This window comes from Petaurus breviceps, unplaced genomic scaffold, assembly GCF_028583685.1.
Source record: "Petaurus breviceps papuanus isolate PSGF00001 unplaced genomic scaffold, PetGlider_PUasm1.0 118, whole genome shotgun sequence".
Taxonomy (NCBI): domain Eukaryota; kingdom Metazoa; phylum Chordata; class Mammalia; order Diprotodontia; family Petauridae; genus Petaurus; species Petaurus breviceps.
The window spans coordinates 16,789,981-16,803,048 of record NW_027185616.1 but is presented as its reverse complement, the minus strand read 5'-3'; the positions used below and the strand labels follow the sequence as shown (position 1 = coordinate 16,803,048).

General features: G+C 33.9%; 1 long non-coding RNA gene across 1 annotated transcript in view; it reads right to left on the bottom strand.

Moving 5' to 3' along the window:
* Positions 1–1,775: 1,775 nt before the first annotated feature.
* LOC138160182 (uncharacterized) overlaps positions 1,776–13,068 on the bottom strand; it is a 42,880-nt gene continuing 31,587 nt past the window's right edge. The window contains exon 3 of the long non-coding RNA XR_011168102.1: positions 1,776–2,266. This is a non-coding gene — a long non-coding RNA (uncharacterized lncRNA). The remainder of the gene's footprint in view (positions 2,267–13,068) is intronic.

Below are 13,068 nucleotides of genomic sequence, written 5' to 3'. Positions count from 1 at the left end.
TAACCTGGCATAAAGTTTATTCAACTGATTGTAATCAAGAGAGCATTGCATTCCTTGACTAAATAAAGTCAACTAAACCAATATTGGGCAAGCGGGAATTTCCCAATACATAAGCAGGTCACTCAGGAGCCATTTTTGTCAGTGCTAGGCTAGCAATAAGCCAATTCTCACAATTATAATGGAAAGTTATGAGCAATGTTATTTTATAAAGCAGGGGAAAGCAGTGAAGCAAAAAATATGCTTGCAGCAACCTTAGTGTGAAATGTAACTAACCTTATGGCACTTACATGTTCTCTGTACAATCACTTTGGCTTGTATAGAAGTACAGTGTTGTTCTAATTCCATTTTTTGTTCTTTCTATCAACATTTCTTTAAGGTTCAAAATCTGCAAATCTACCATTTTCATCACCTCTGCTGTTTTAGAGAAATTGTCTATCATGAGTTCTAAGACATTTCCTTTTCTTGTTCTTTCTTCTAAATGTCCTCTTTGACAGTTTGATTTTAAAATTAATTATTATTTGTTATAATTCTCTAACTTCTCTTTTGAAACTTTCTAGATCTTGTTGATGTTACTCTGTTATTTGGAGGGTTTGAATTTTTTTGCCTTCCTTTCTCTTTTTTTTGGAGGTTTCTAAGCCACCATACTTCATTTCATAAATAAATTATTGTATTGACATTTTCTAGATTATTTACCAGTTTTTCCTTTTGTCTGAATTGGGGCTGAGCTAATACATACCCTTTATCCTTCAGCCTTCTTGCCTTGAAATCCTATTCTACAGTTCCATATTGCAATGTGGCAAATGTCCACCTTTTTGGAGCCCCTTCCCCACTGCCACTCATTTTCTACTGTCCAGACTAGTAAAGTGGTGTAGCATCAATGACCTCCTCACATTAAGGAGATGACATCTGGCTAGATCCCTGCCTCATGGAAACTCTGAAAAATAAAAATGGTAGCTGAGTTTATGCTGCCCTTTTCCTCGTTATGTAAGTTTCTTCCCCTCAAACTTTGTTTCTTCAAATCCTTTCAACTATCTATAAACATCCCCAATGTTTTGTCTCAGAGGTTAGCAAGTTCAACACATGGTTCATGTTAAAAGCTCAGGTATTGCCAGACTGAGTTATTTATGAGAGGAAACTTAGGGAAAAGAGAAGAAGCCACCAAAGAGGATTCAAGAGACTCCCTGTAACAATCTGTGTGAATGCTCTCTCTGTGACTTCCAGGAATTTTGAAATGATGGGCTTCTTCTACCCCTTTCTATTTCCACATTTGGGACAAAGATCTGTGCAAATGAGTGATTATGTGGCAAATCATCCTCCAGGGTAGAAAAAATCATGCATGAGGCTTCTGTGTCTAATTGAAATGTATTAGAGGATATTTCTTACAAACATCAGGAGATGGGAAAATTGCCACAATCCTACAAATCTTTATCTGGATTGGATTGCTGGAGTGGCAACTCCAAGGATGGTTTCTAGGCTTTCTTCTTTCATATAGGAAAAATCTCATCTTTTATTTGGGTTAGGTATGGGGGTTTTGAGCACTAAATTTGGTTGAGGGAGTAAAAGAAGGAGAAAAGAAAGTGAAGAGAGAATCTGACTTATCTTATGACTGGCTTTAGGCATGTTCTTTCAGAGATAGGACCCTGATCTTCATGGGCTTGACTGGCAGCATTTCTGAGAAATGCTTCCATGCATAGGTTATCATGATCTCATATAATGAACAAAGGTGCCAAATTTTGCTCATGACTTAAATTTCAGACAACGATTTCTGAAGCCACTTATCCAGACTTTAACTTATTTGATAGGTACAATGAACAGGCTAATGCTCACTCTGAGTCTTTTGTTCACTATTTCATTTAGTAGGGTGTCATCTATAAAATAAGACAGAAGGTGATGACTCTTGGGGCCAGAAGAGGCCTTCACTCAACCAAAGGCCAAAATGCAGGACTGATGAGATGGTTATATAGGAAGTAGGGCACTTTGTATGCTAGGCTCAGTTAGGAGAAATTTATTCCATTAGGCAGATTTCTACTGATTTTTCCCCCCAGAAGCCTTTGCTTTGAGGGGAAAAGTTTCCATTCTTCTTTTATTTTAATTTAAATTTCTTTATTTTGCACAATTTGCGTTGTTTTCACCCAGTAAGGGTGGTAAATGTGCTGAGATGCAACCCACCATAAGCCATCTTGTAAGAAACCTTCCAAGAACATTTAATGATGAAACTCGAAGCCTGAATTTTCTTTGGACACCAGAGTTTAGGAAGATGGGTAATCTAGAAAAAAAAGTACAGAGTAGAACTTGAGATGTTTAGACTGGTGAATAGAATACTCAAAGTTGACATGATATTTACTTTTGTAGCTTCCTCCCATTTTTCCTAATTCTAAGATCACACAGAGCAAGCCTAATCCCTCTTACATGCCCATGCTTCAAATACTTGAAGACACATAGTATGCCAGGCTTGAATCTTCTTTTCCTTAAGCTAAACATGCCCACTTCCTTCAACCAGCTCTTATGTGGCCTGTAGTAGAAGCCATTTACCATTCTAGAGGCTCGTTCAGTCTTGGACTTTTTCTAGCTCATCAATGTCTTCCCTAAACTAGGGTATTCAGAGAGAACAAGATATCCCAGATGTGATACAATGGCAAACACTGAGAACAGCAGGACTATTATTGCCATATTCCTAGAAGTTAATCCTCTTTTAAGGCAGTTCAAGACTGATAAACTTTTAAAATTGCTATATCAAATTGTTGACATATTAAATTTGCTATTTACTAATCTCACTCTTGGGGCAATTAGGTAGCACTGTGGATAGAGCTCCAGGACTAGAGTTAGAAAGACTCAGCTTCCTGAGTTCAACTCAGACTTTTACTAGCAGTGTGACCCTGAACAAGTCATTTAACCCTGTTTGCCTCGGTTTCCTCATCTGTAAAATGAGCTGAAAAGAAAATGGCAAAACACTCCAGTATCTTTGGAAAAATATCCCAAATGGGGTCATGAAGAGTCAGACACAACTGAAAAGAAGACACAATAAAGCCTCCCTCCTGACTCCCAATTTTTAAAAGGCAAACTGCTACCTAATTATACTTTTACCTATTTGGAATATAGACTTGTATTCAAAAAGGATCTTGTTTCATATCCTGCCTTGTGATACTTACCTTGTGAGTTACTACACAATAAGTCACTTAACTATAAACTCTTCATCTGAAGAATGGGTAGAATGAAAGCATTTACTAATCAGAACTATTATGAGGATTAAGCTAGCAAAAATGTATTTAAGGAATTCTGCAAACCTTAAAGAACTACATAGATGCTAGCTATTTATAATCCTTGTCAGTCTTCTCATTTTTTTTAGATGGGTTTCAAAGAGGAGGGCTCTGAGTCCAAGTTGTTTATTATCTACCATTATTATTTTATATTTATTATTCTGTGATCTACTGCACAAATGGATAAAATAACAGTCTGTTTTTAAGCAAACAAGAGCTTCCAGATAAAAGCTCATCTGTAGATTCACTGAAAGCATTTTCTAAACAACTTCAGTAACAGGATGGCAGAGATCGCATCCTGTTCCCACTGTAATTTATTCTGCTAGGTCTCTTTATCTTGAAGGGTTTTCTTTCCATGTAATTCATAAATTAGAAGTGTTTGGTAGGGGGTCATATATTTAAAACACTCTTACTAAGTTTTTATGAGTCAGTGTTATACCTTGACAGATACGGACAACAGCTCTGCCTATAATGGTGTTCGAGTTCTACATTATTTACTGAATTTCTAAGAATATTTTGTGGTTTGTATTTGTAGAATTGTATCTTATAAATAGATAGTTTATGAGAGGTTCTATTGTATAATCCAATGTACTCGATCCTTTCTTCTTAATTATCCAGTATATGCCAAATGTTTACAACATGTCACAAGTGGCACAGTTTCTGCTACTTCATGGCTTTAGTGGAATGTCAGTTACTACAGGTTCCCTATTAACTTAAATTACTTTTTTGTAATTTCTCGTGGTAATGATGTGTGGTCCTAAATCATCATAAACCACTCCATTCCTATAAACAAACCTACATGAAAACTATTTGTTCAAAACTTATCAACATATCATTGATTGAGTTCCTATAGAAGTTGCCCATGGAATGCCTTTTAAGTCCACTCAAGTCTTAGCTGTTTTGAGGTTCCTTTCAGAAATAAAGGACCTTCATTTACATTCTGAAATTTTAGTGGTGTATGCCTGTATCAAATATTTTAAGTTTACTTCTAGATTTAATCCTTTTTTTGGAAATTCTTCAAAACATTTTCATTTTGTATTATTTTCACAGCATTCAGAATGGATGATTCTATAGATTCATATAAAAAATGGTGGCAATAGAAGTCAAAATTCCTGGGTTTTTCCAGGTCTTGTTCATTGAAAATATGAAAAACATGAACAAAATTGTTATAGAAATAGTCTTTATTATTTGAAGAACAGATTAGAGAAGTAAAGAGAAATTGGTTTTCTCTAGGTTATTAAAATCTAGATTTAATCTTAATGCCTTCAGTTTCTCTTCTTCCTTAGCATACAATAAAAACTTTATACTTATCTAGTCCAAATAACATTTTGTTATTATTGGATAAAGTATCCATGATCTGAAGTAGTTATTTTATGTGCTTTTCAATGGAGTCATATAACATGATGTACATGCAGTGACTAATAGGATGTTTTAGCATGACAGCCTCTTTGACTTCAAACACATACCTAGTCCTATTCAGGAATGATAAGAGATTTAAATCTAGGAAGAACCATAGTCAGCTCAAGCTTTCTCTCTGGAAGATAGAATACATCATATCATTTTTTTCTTAACATTTTGTGTTATGTATTTCAAACAAAGAATAGTTTTTCATGTGGACATCAAATACTCTATTGTTCTCATTTGATTTGGATCTATTTTATATTTGGACCATAGATGACTAATCCATGAGTGCAGAATTGAATCAAAGACTTTGAGGAATTCAAAAAACATCGCAATAATTTCAGGTGGTTTGTTCACTAAATATCAAACAGATAATGATTTGATCTTTATACTCCTGTTACTTTTTGGGTCACCTTATTTGCTTCCCAGCTATTATATTTTTTTCTTGTGTTTATAAATTTATTGAGCAATATCTTTGCTGAGAAATATTTTTGTAAAAAGTACATCAATGTTTATTTATATCTTTTTCATAAATTAAACTTATTCTGTTTTGTATCTATTTTGTATTTCTCACAAATTACTTCTTTTCAATTAAAAAAAACACCATAGATCATAAAATAAAATTCACATATTACTTTTAAAAATGTAAATTTGTTGGCTTTCAATTTTCTTCTTTACACTAAAAGATTATAATTAATCATGTTGGCACTACAATTGGTTTATCATTTTTTTTAAATAATTATTTATTTTAATTTTCAACCTTCACTTCCATAAGATTTTTAGTTTTGAATATTCTCCCCCACTTTCCTCTCCCCCCTTCCCCAAGACAGCATGCAATCTGATATAGGCTCTACTTATACATTCACATTAAATATATTTTCACATTAGTCATGATGTAAAGAATTAAAACTAATAGGAGGAACCATGAGAAAGAAGAAACAAAACAAAACAATAAAAGAAAAGAAAAGGAGGAAATAGTAAGCTTCCATCTGCATTCAGATTCCCAAGTTCTTTCTCTGGATGTGGATAGTATTTTCCATTGTGAGTCTTTTGGAGTTTTCTTAGATCCTCACATTGCTAAGAAGAGTTAAATCTATCAAGATCAGTCATTCACAATGTGACTGTTACTGTGTACAATGTTCTCCTGGTTCGGCTCATTTCACTCAGCATCAGTTCATATAAATCTTGCCAGGTTTTTCTGAAGTCCATCTGCTCATTATTTCTTATAGCACAATAGTATTACATTACATTCATACACTACAATTTGTTCAGTCATTCCCCAGTTGATGGACATCCCCTCAATTTCCAATTCTTTGCCACTACAATTGTACATGTGGATTCTTTCCCTTGTTTTTACAATGTCTTTGGGATAAAGCCCAAAAGTATACACAATTTTATAGCCCTTTTGGCATAGTTCCAAATTGCTGGATCAGTTCACAACTCCACCAACAATGCATTAGTGTTCCAATTTTTCCACATCTTCTCCAACATTTATCATTTTACTGTTTTATCATGATAACCAATTTGATAGGTGTGATATGGTACCTCAGAGTCATTTTGATTTGCATTTCTCTAATCAATTGTGTATTTATATCTTGAGAAGTTATTGGCTTATGTTTTATTAATCAAAGTGTGATGCCTTCTATTCAGAAAGATGACATAAGGCTCATATCAAAGAGGAAGTGGTTGAAGAATTTTGCTAGCAATTCATATGCCATTTTGATAAGTCTGAGCCAATAATGGATCATCTTTAGACTCACTACTTTCCAGAGGTCTGAAGAAGTTAGTGTCAGTTATTTTCCTTGATATAATGTCATTCATACCAGAAAATTTTCTTTAGAAAGAATCTCTCTCTCTCTCTCTCTCTCTCTCTCTCTCTCTCTCTCTCTCTCTCTCTCTCTCTCTCTCTCTCTTTCTCCCTTTCTCACTCTCTCTTTCTCCTACTCTTCTTACTTCTACAGCTCCTTTGGCATAGTTGCCTTTTAAAAAATTGTTGTTTTATTTTATAGAGCTAGAAAAAATTGTAACAAAATTCACCTGGAAGCACAAAAGGTCCAGAATATCAAGGGAATTTATGAAAAGAAATGCTAGGGGGGTGGCCAGGTGGCTCAGCAAGTAAGAGTACCAGCTCCAGTGTTGGGATGACCTGGATCAAATCTGGGCTCAGATACTCAGCACCACACCCAGAAATAACTGGCCGTGTAACCTTGAGCAAGTTGCTTAACCCCGATTGCTTAAAAAAAAAAAAAAAGAAATGCTAGGGAAAATGGTCTAGTCATACCAGATTTTAAATTGTATTATAAAGCAACAGTCATCAAAACTATTTGGTACTGGTTGAGAAATAGAATGGTGGATCAGTGGAATAGATTAGGTACACAAGACACAGTAATCAATGATTATAGTAATCTAATGTTTGATAAACCCAAAGACTCCAGTTTCTGGGATAAGAACTCACTATTTGACAAAAACTTCTGGTAAAACTGGACAATAGTATGACAGAAGCGGGGCATAGGTGAATATCTTATACCATATACCAAAATACAGTGTAAATGGGTTCTTGATTTAGCTATAAAGGCTGATAATGTAAACAATCTAGGAGAGCATGGAATAGTTTACCTGTCAGATTTATGAAGAAGGGAAGAATTTATAACCAAACAAGACAAAGAGAATATTATGAAATGCAAAATGGATAATTTTGATAACATTAAATTGGAAAGGTTTTGTACAAATAAAGCCAATGCAACCAAGATTAAGAGGGAAGCAGAACAATGGGAAAGAATTTTACAACCAATTTCTCTAATAAGGGCCTCATTTCTAAAATATACAGAGAACTGAGTCAAATTTATAAGAATATGTCATTCCCCAATTGATAAATGGTCAAAGTATATGAACGGGCTGTTTCAGAGGAAGAACTAAAAGATATCTATAATCATATGAAAAAATGCTCTAAATCTCTATAGATCAGAGAATTGCAAGTCAAAACAACTTTTAGGTACCACATCTCACTGGTCAGATTGGCTAGCATGACAAAACAGGAAAATGATAAATGCTGGAGAAGATGTGGGAAAATTGGAACACTAATGAATTGTTGGTGGAGTTGTGAACTGATCAAACCATTCTTACCATTTCTAGGGCTATATCCCAAATAGATCATAGAAGTGGGAAAATATATATATACAAAAAAAATATATATATATATATCATATATACAAAAATATTTATAGCATCTCTTTTTGTGGTGGCAAAGAATTGGAAATCAAGGGGATCCCCATCAGTTTGGGAATGGCTAAACAAGTTGTGGTTTATGAATATAATGGAATACTATTGTGCTATAAGAAATGAGGAGCAGACAGACTTCATAATAACCTGGAGAGACTTATATGAACTGATGCTGAGTGAAATGAGCAGAACCAGGAGAACATTGCACACAGTTACATACACATCATATCTGTGATGACTGACTGATAGACTGGGCTCCCCTCAGCAATGCAAGGTTATAAGACAACTCCAAAGGACTCATGACAGAAAAGGCTATCCTCTCCAGAGAAAGTATTACAGAGTCTGAATGCAGATTGAAGAAAACTACTTGCAAACTCTCTTTTTTGTTTTGTTTCTTCTTCCTTATTATTCATTCTATTGGTTATGTCTTCTTTACAATTTGACTAATATTTAATCAAAAGGTATACGTAGAACCCATATCGGATTGTGTGCTGCTATGGTGGGGAGGGATGGGGAGAGGAGGTAGGAGAGGGCAGGACAGAAAATTTGGAACACAAAAACTCGTGGAACTGAATGCTGTAAACTAAAAGAAAATTTTAAAAAGAAAAAAAAATTGTTGTTGGATTGCTTAAATAATGGGGGTCTGGGTTTAAAAATGAAGTTTTTTTTCCCTATTATTATCTCACATTGAATTGCAATGTGTTATTTTCAAATTTAGAATGAAAGATATCATGAATAAAAAAAACATCATGAAGTCATCGTTTCTTAGAAGTATAATCTATTTCTAATTATTTTATGTGGTAGAACTTAGGCATAAAGGAATCTGTATCTTCAGTTGATGTGCTGACTACTTTTGTTGAATTCTGTTTTTCCTCTTTTTTGTTCTTCATTATAAAGGAAGGCTAAGTATGATGGGGAGAGAGGTAGGATGTATTGGGAAATGTAGATATTATAAAAACAAAATAGTTTAAAATTATTATAAAATTTTAATATGCATAATTCAACAATGAATATTTAATTTCAGAAATTATTTGTCTTCCTTTATTTCTGCAGAGTGTTTTGTAGTTCCATCCAAATAATTCCTGAGTGCCTCTTTAATAGGTTGTCTACTGTATACTTTATATATTTTATGGTAATTTTGAATAAAAATGTTTTATATATACTCTGGCTAGGCTTAGTAACATATAGTTTATTTGATATCCTGTTATTTTAAACTGATAATTATTTTAATTTAACTATGTTAGTAGATGAGGGTTCTCTAATAAAACCATTTTATCATTTGCAAATTGTAACAATTTAAGTTTTTTCTTTGCCTTTATTTCTTTCATTTTCTTTATCTTATCTTGTGTCAATAACTAATCTTTCTAGAACAATCAAATAGTAGTGATTATAATGAACTTTGATTTACCCCACTCTGATTGGGAAAGATTTGAATGTTTCTCCATTACAAATAATACCAGGTTTTTACTAACAGTATCTAAATACCTGGTATTATCTGTAATGGAGAAACATTCAAATCTTTCCCAATTAATCATTTTATTTATCATTATTATTATTTTATTTATAATATTCATCATATATATTTATAATATTCAAATAATTAATATGCTAAAATACATAGGAGTAAATTTTTTAGTGTTTTAATATAGATTAGCTTTATATTTTGTCCAAAACTTTTTCCCTGTCTGCTGATATAACCTGGAAATTATTACTATTTCGGCTTTTAATATAATCTATCATGTTTATAATTTTCCTAATGATGAATCAATCAACAGGTATTTCTTATGTGCCTATTATGTGTTTAGTACTGTGCTCACTGGAATTTAAACATAAATACTGAAATTATCTACTTGCAGTCAGGTTATATTCTAATAGAGAAGATAAGTACATAAAAAAGCATATGCAACATAACTATGGAGTTAATAAATGCATTTATTTCTATTTGCAAAATAAGATAATTTGAGACAGGTAGCACACTTTGGGAGATCAGGAAACGTTTCTTACAGAAGATGGTCTTTGAGATGCATCTTTATTGAACATAGGGATTCTTTAAGGCAGAGATGAGAAGGAATGAGGGATAGCCAGTATAAAAGCAAAAAGGCAGGAGATAGAGTGTCCTTTGTAAGGAAGAGAGAAAGCTAGTTTGGCTATGTTGAAGAATATGGGAGGGACAGTAATGTCTAATGAAAATGAAAAGAGGGGCGGCCAGGTAGCACAGCGAGTAAGAGCACCGGCTCCAGTGTTGAGAAGACCTGGAGATCCAATCCCGGGCTCAGACACTTAGCACCCACCCAGAAACACCTGGCCGTGTAACCTTGAGCAAGTTACTTAACCCCAATTGCTTAGGGGCGGCCAGGTGGCTCAGCGACTAAGAGCACCGGCTCCAGTGTCAGGATGACCTGGCTCAAATCCGGGCTCAGATACTCAGCACCACACCCAGAAATAATAACTGGCCGTGTAACCTTGAGCAAGTTACTTAACCCCGATTGCTTAAAAAAAAAAAAAAAAAGAAAATGAAAAGAGAGGTTGGGCTAGGTATGAAAGGTTTTGAAAGCTAAACAGAAGAGTCTTTTACAGAATGGACTAGCAGTTTGTCTATTATTTTAATCAAAATAATTATCTCTTTAAAATAGCTCATAGTTTTATTGGTCAATTCAATGTTTTCTGTTCTTTCCAATTTTGTTGAATTCTTTGATTTTCATAACTTCTATCTTTGTATTAGTGCTTTTTGTAAATTAAACTATCACTTTCATAGTGACATACCAAGTTCATTGATCTCTTCTTTTTTCTCTTTTGTTGATGAAAGTATTTAGAATGTTTAGAATGCTTTGAGCATATCACAAGTTTTAGTATGCCCCCTTATTGTTGTAATTTTCTTTGATAAGAATCATTTATTATTTCTATAATTTGTTGTTTAACTCACTACTTCTTTAGGATAATTTTATTTAATCCTCATTTAGGTTTGAATCGCTTTTTCCCCAAATTCCCCAAAATGATAATAATTTGTATTGAGTTGTATTCAGTAAAGTTTGTGCTAAATATTTCTTTTTTTTGCATTTTATGAACTTTTTATGCCCTTGCAAATGGTCATATTTTGTAAAGTTTAGAAAAATATATACTCTTTTAAATTTCTATTGAGTATTTCCCATGGGTCTAATAAAGGGGTGGGGAACTGTGGCCTTGAGGCTACATATGGTCCTCTAGTTCCCCAGGTATGGCCCTTTGACTAATCCAAACCTCACCAAACAAGTGCCCATAATAAAAAAGATTTTCTTTTTAAAACTTGGACTCAGTCAAAAGGTTGTACTCAAGGACCTAGAAGGTCACATGTGGCCTCAAAGTCACAGGTTCCCCAACCCTGTTGTAAAATATCTAAATTCTCTAAAACTGTATGCAGATTCCTAACTTCTTCCTTATTTATATTTTTTTTGTTAGACAAATTTTTGGTCCAAAATGGGAAAATTGAAGTTCACAACAATTTTTGTGGTTGTTGACTAATTCTCACTGAAGGTTGATTAATTTTTCCTTTAAGTACTTAAATGTTATGCCATTCAGTTCATATATATATATGTGTGTGTGTGTGTGTGTGTGTGTGCATGTGTGTAAAATACATACATGTTTATCTGTATACATATACATACATATATATCTATATATAAAATATTTTAAAATTATCCATGGTACCATTAGGTATAATATAGTTTCCATGCCTCTCTCTTCTAACCACTTTTACTGTTGCCTTGTATAAGATCATGATTGCCAACCCTGCTTTATGTATTCATTTGAGGCATGATAGATTCTATTCAATCCCTCATTTTAATTGTATGGATCTGTCCCAGGGTTCCTTACAAACAAGATATTGTTGGATTCTTCTTTCTAATCCATTCTGCTACCTTGCTCCATTTTATGAGTTAATCCCATTCACATACATAGTTATGATTGTTAAATTGTTTTATTGTTTCATCATATTCCATCCATTAAAATATTTCCTCATTTTGCTTCCCTTTAAAAAGAAAAAGATGAAACAAAAAGAAACAAATAATATTGATGCTAGCAATATATCATTAGAACAATCTGATATATACAAACACACATAATGTTTTTCTATAGAAAGGCCTTGAATATGGAGAATGGAATTGGCTAGTGTCTAATGACAAGCCTAAATTTGGTGATATCCATAACTTGAAAAGAGGCTACCAAATGATTACACACAATATATACACTTTGTGTGTGTGTTCATCTCTCTCTATAGATAGATTTATATCTATATCTATGTATATCTCTCTACATCTGTCTATCTATCCATCTTTCTGCAACAACTTCTACTAAGGTAGTGTAGTAATGAAAAAATGTTCATTAAGAGTCAAAAGGTCTGAGTTCAAATGTTAACTTCATTACTTACTGTGAGCTTAGGTGAGTCACTTAAATCTCCTTGGGACTCACTTTCTTTATTGCTAAAATGAAGGGTTGCACTACATGACATCTAAGGTTCCTTCCAGTTCTAAGGCCTTACTATTGATACAACCATCTGTAATGCATAGCGTGGCTATAATCTGTATCCTCCTCTCTCTGTCATTGACATCACATCTTTTGAAAATATCATCTATGTTGCTGATCAAGCAAACTAGCACATGGGTTTTTCCATTAGAATCGGTCTCCCAGTGAGGTTACAAAACAACATCTGGAAGAGGGTATAGGGAACTTCAATTTAATCTGTTATAAAACTCATGATGCTTTCCTGGAGCATTAGAATATAATCATGATTCTCAAGCAGTGAAATACCTAAAAAGGCTTTCTGTTTGGGTAAAATAAGTACAGTACAGTGCATTGCAAGCCTTTATATGACCCGTGGAATAAAAACACTGAGTAAAAGCAAAAAGGAAGTTCAGCCTGGGGAAATTCTCAGGGGAACAATTCCTTGCTCACCCACGCTTCCTGTTATCTTTTAGCAGTCAGTGGATGGGGGTGGTGGGATGGCTTGTCAACTACTGTTAAAATGGCAAGACCTGCATGGTTTACTTAGAATTGAGGGATTTTTCAAAACTAATCATGGAGTTTATAGAAGAGCCTGGTTAAGGGTATATGTTTGTGTTGGGATGTGTGTGTGTGTGAGAGAGAGAGAGAGACAGAGACAGAGAGAGAGAAAGGAAGGAAGGAAGGAAGGAAGGAAGGAAGGAAGGAAGGAAGGAAG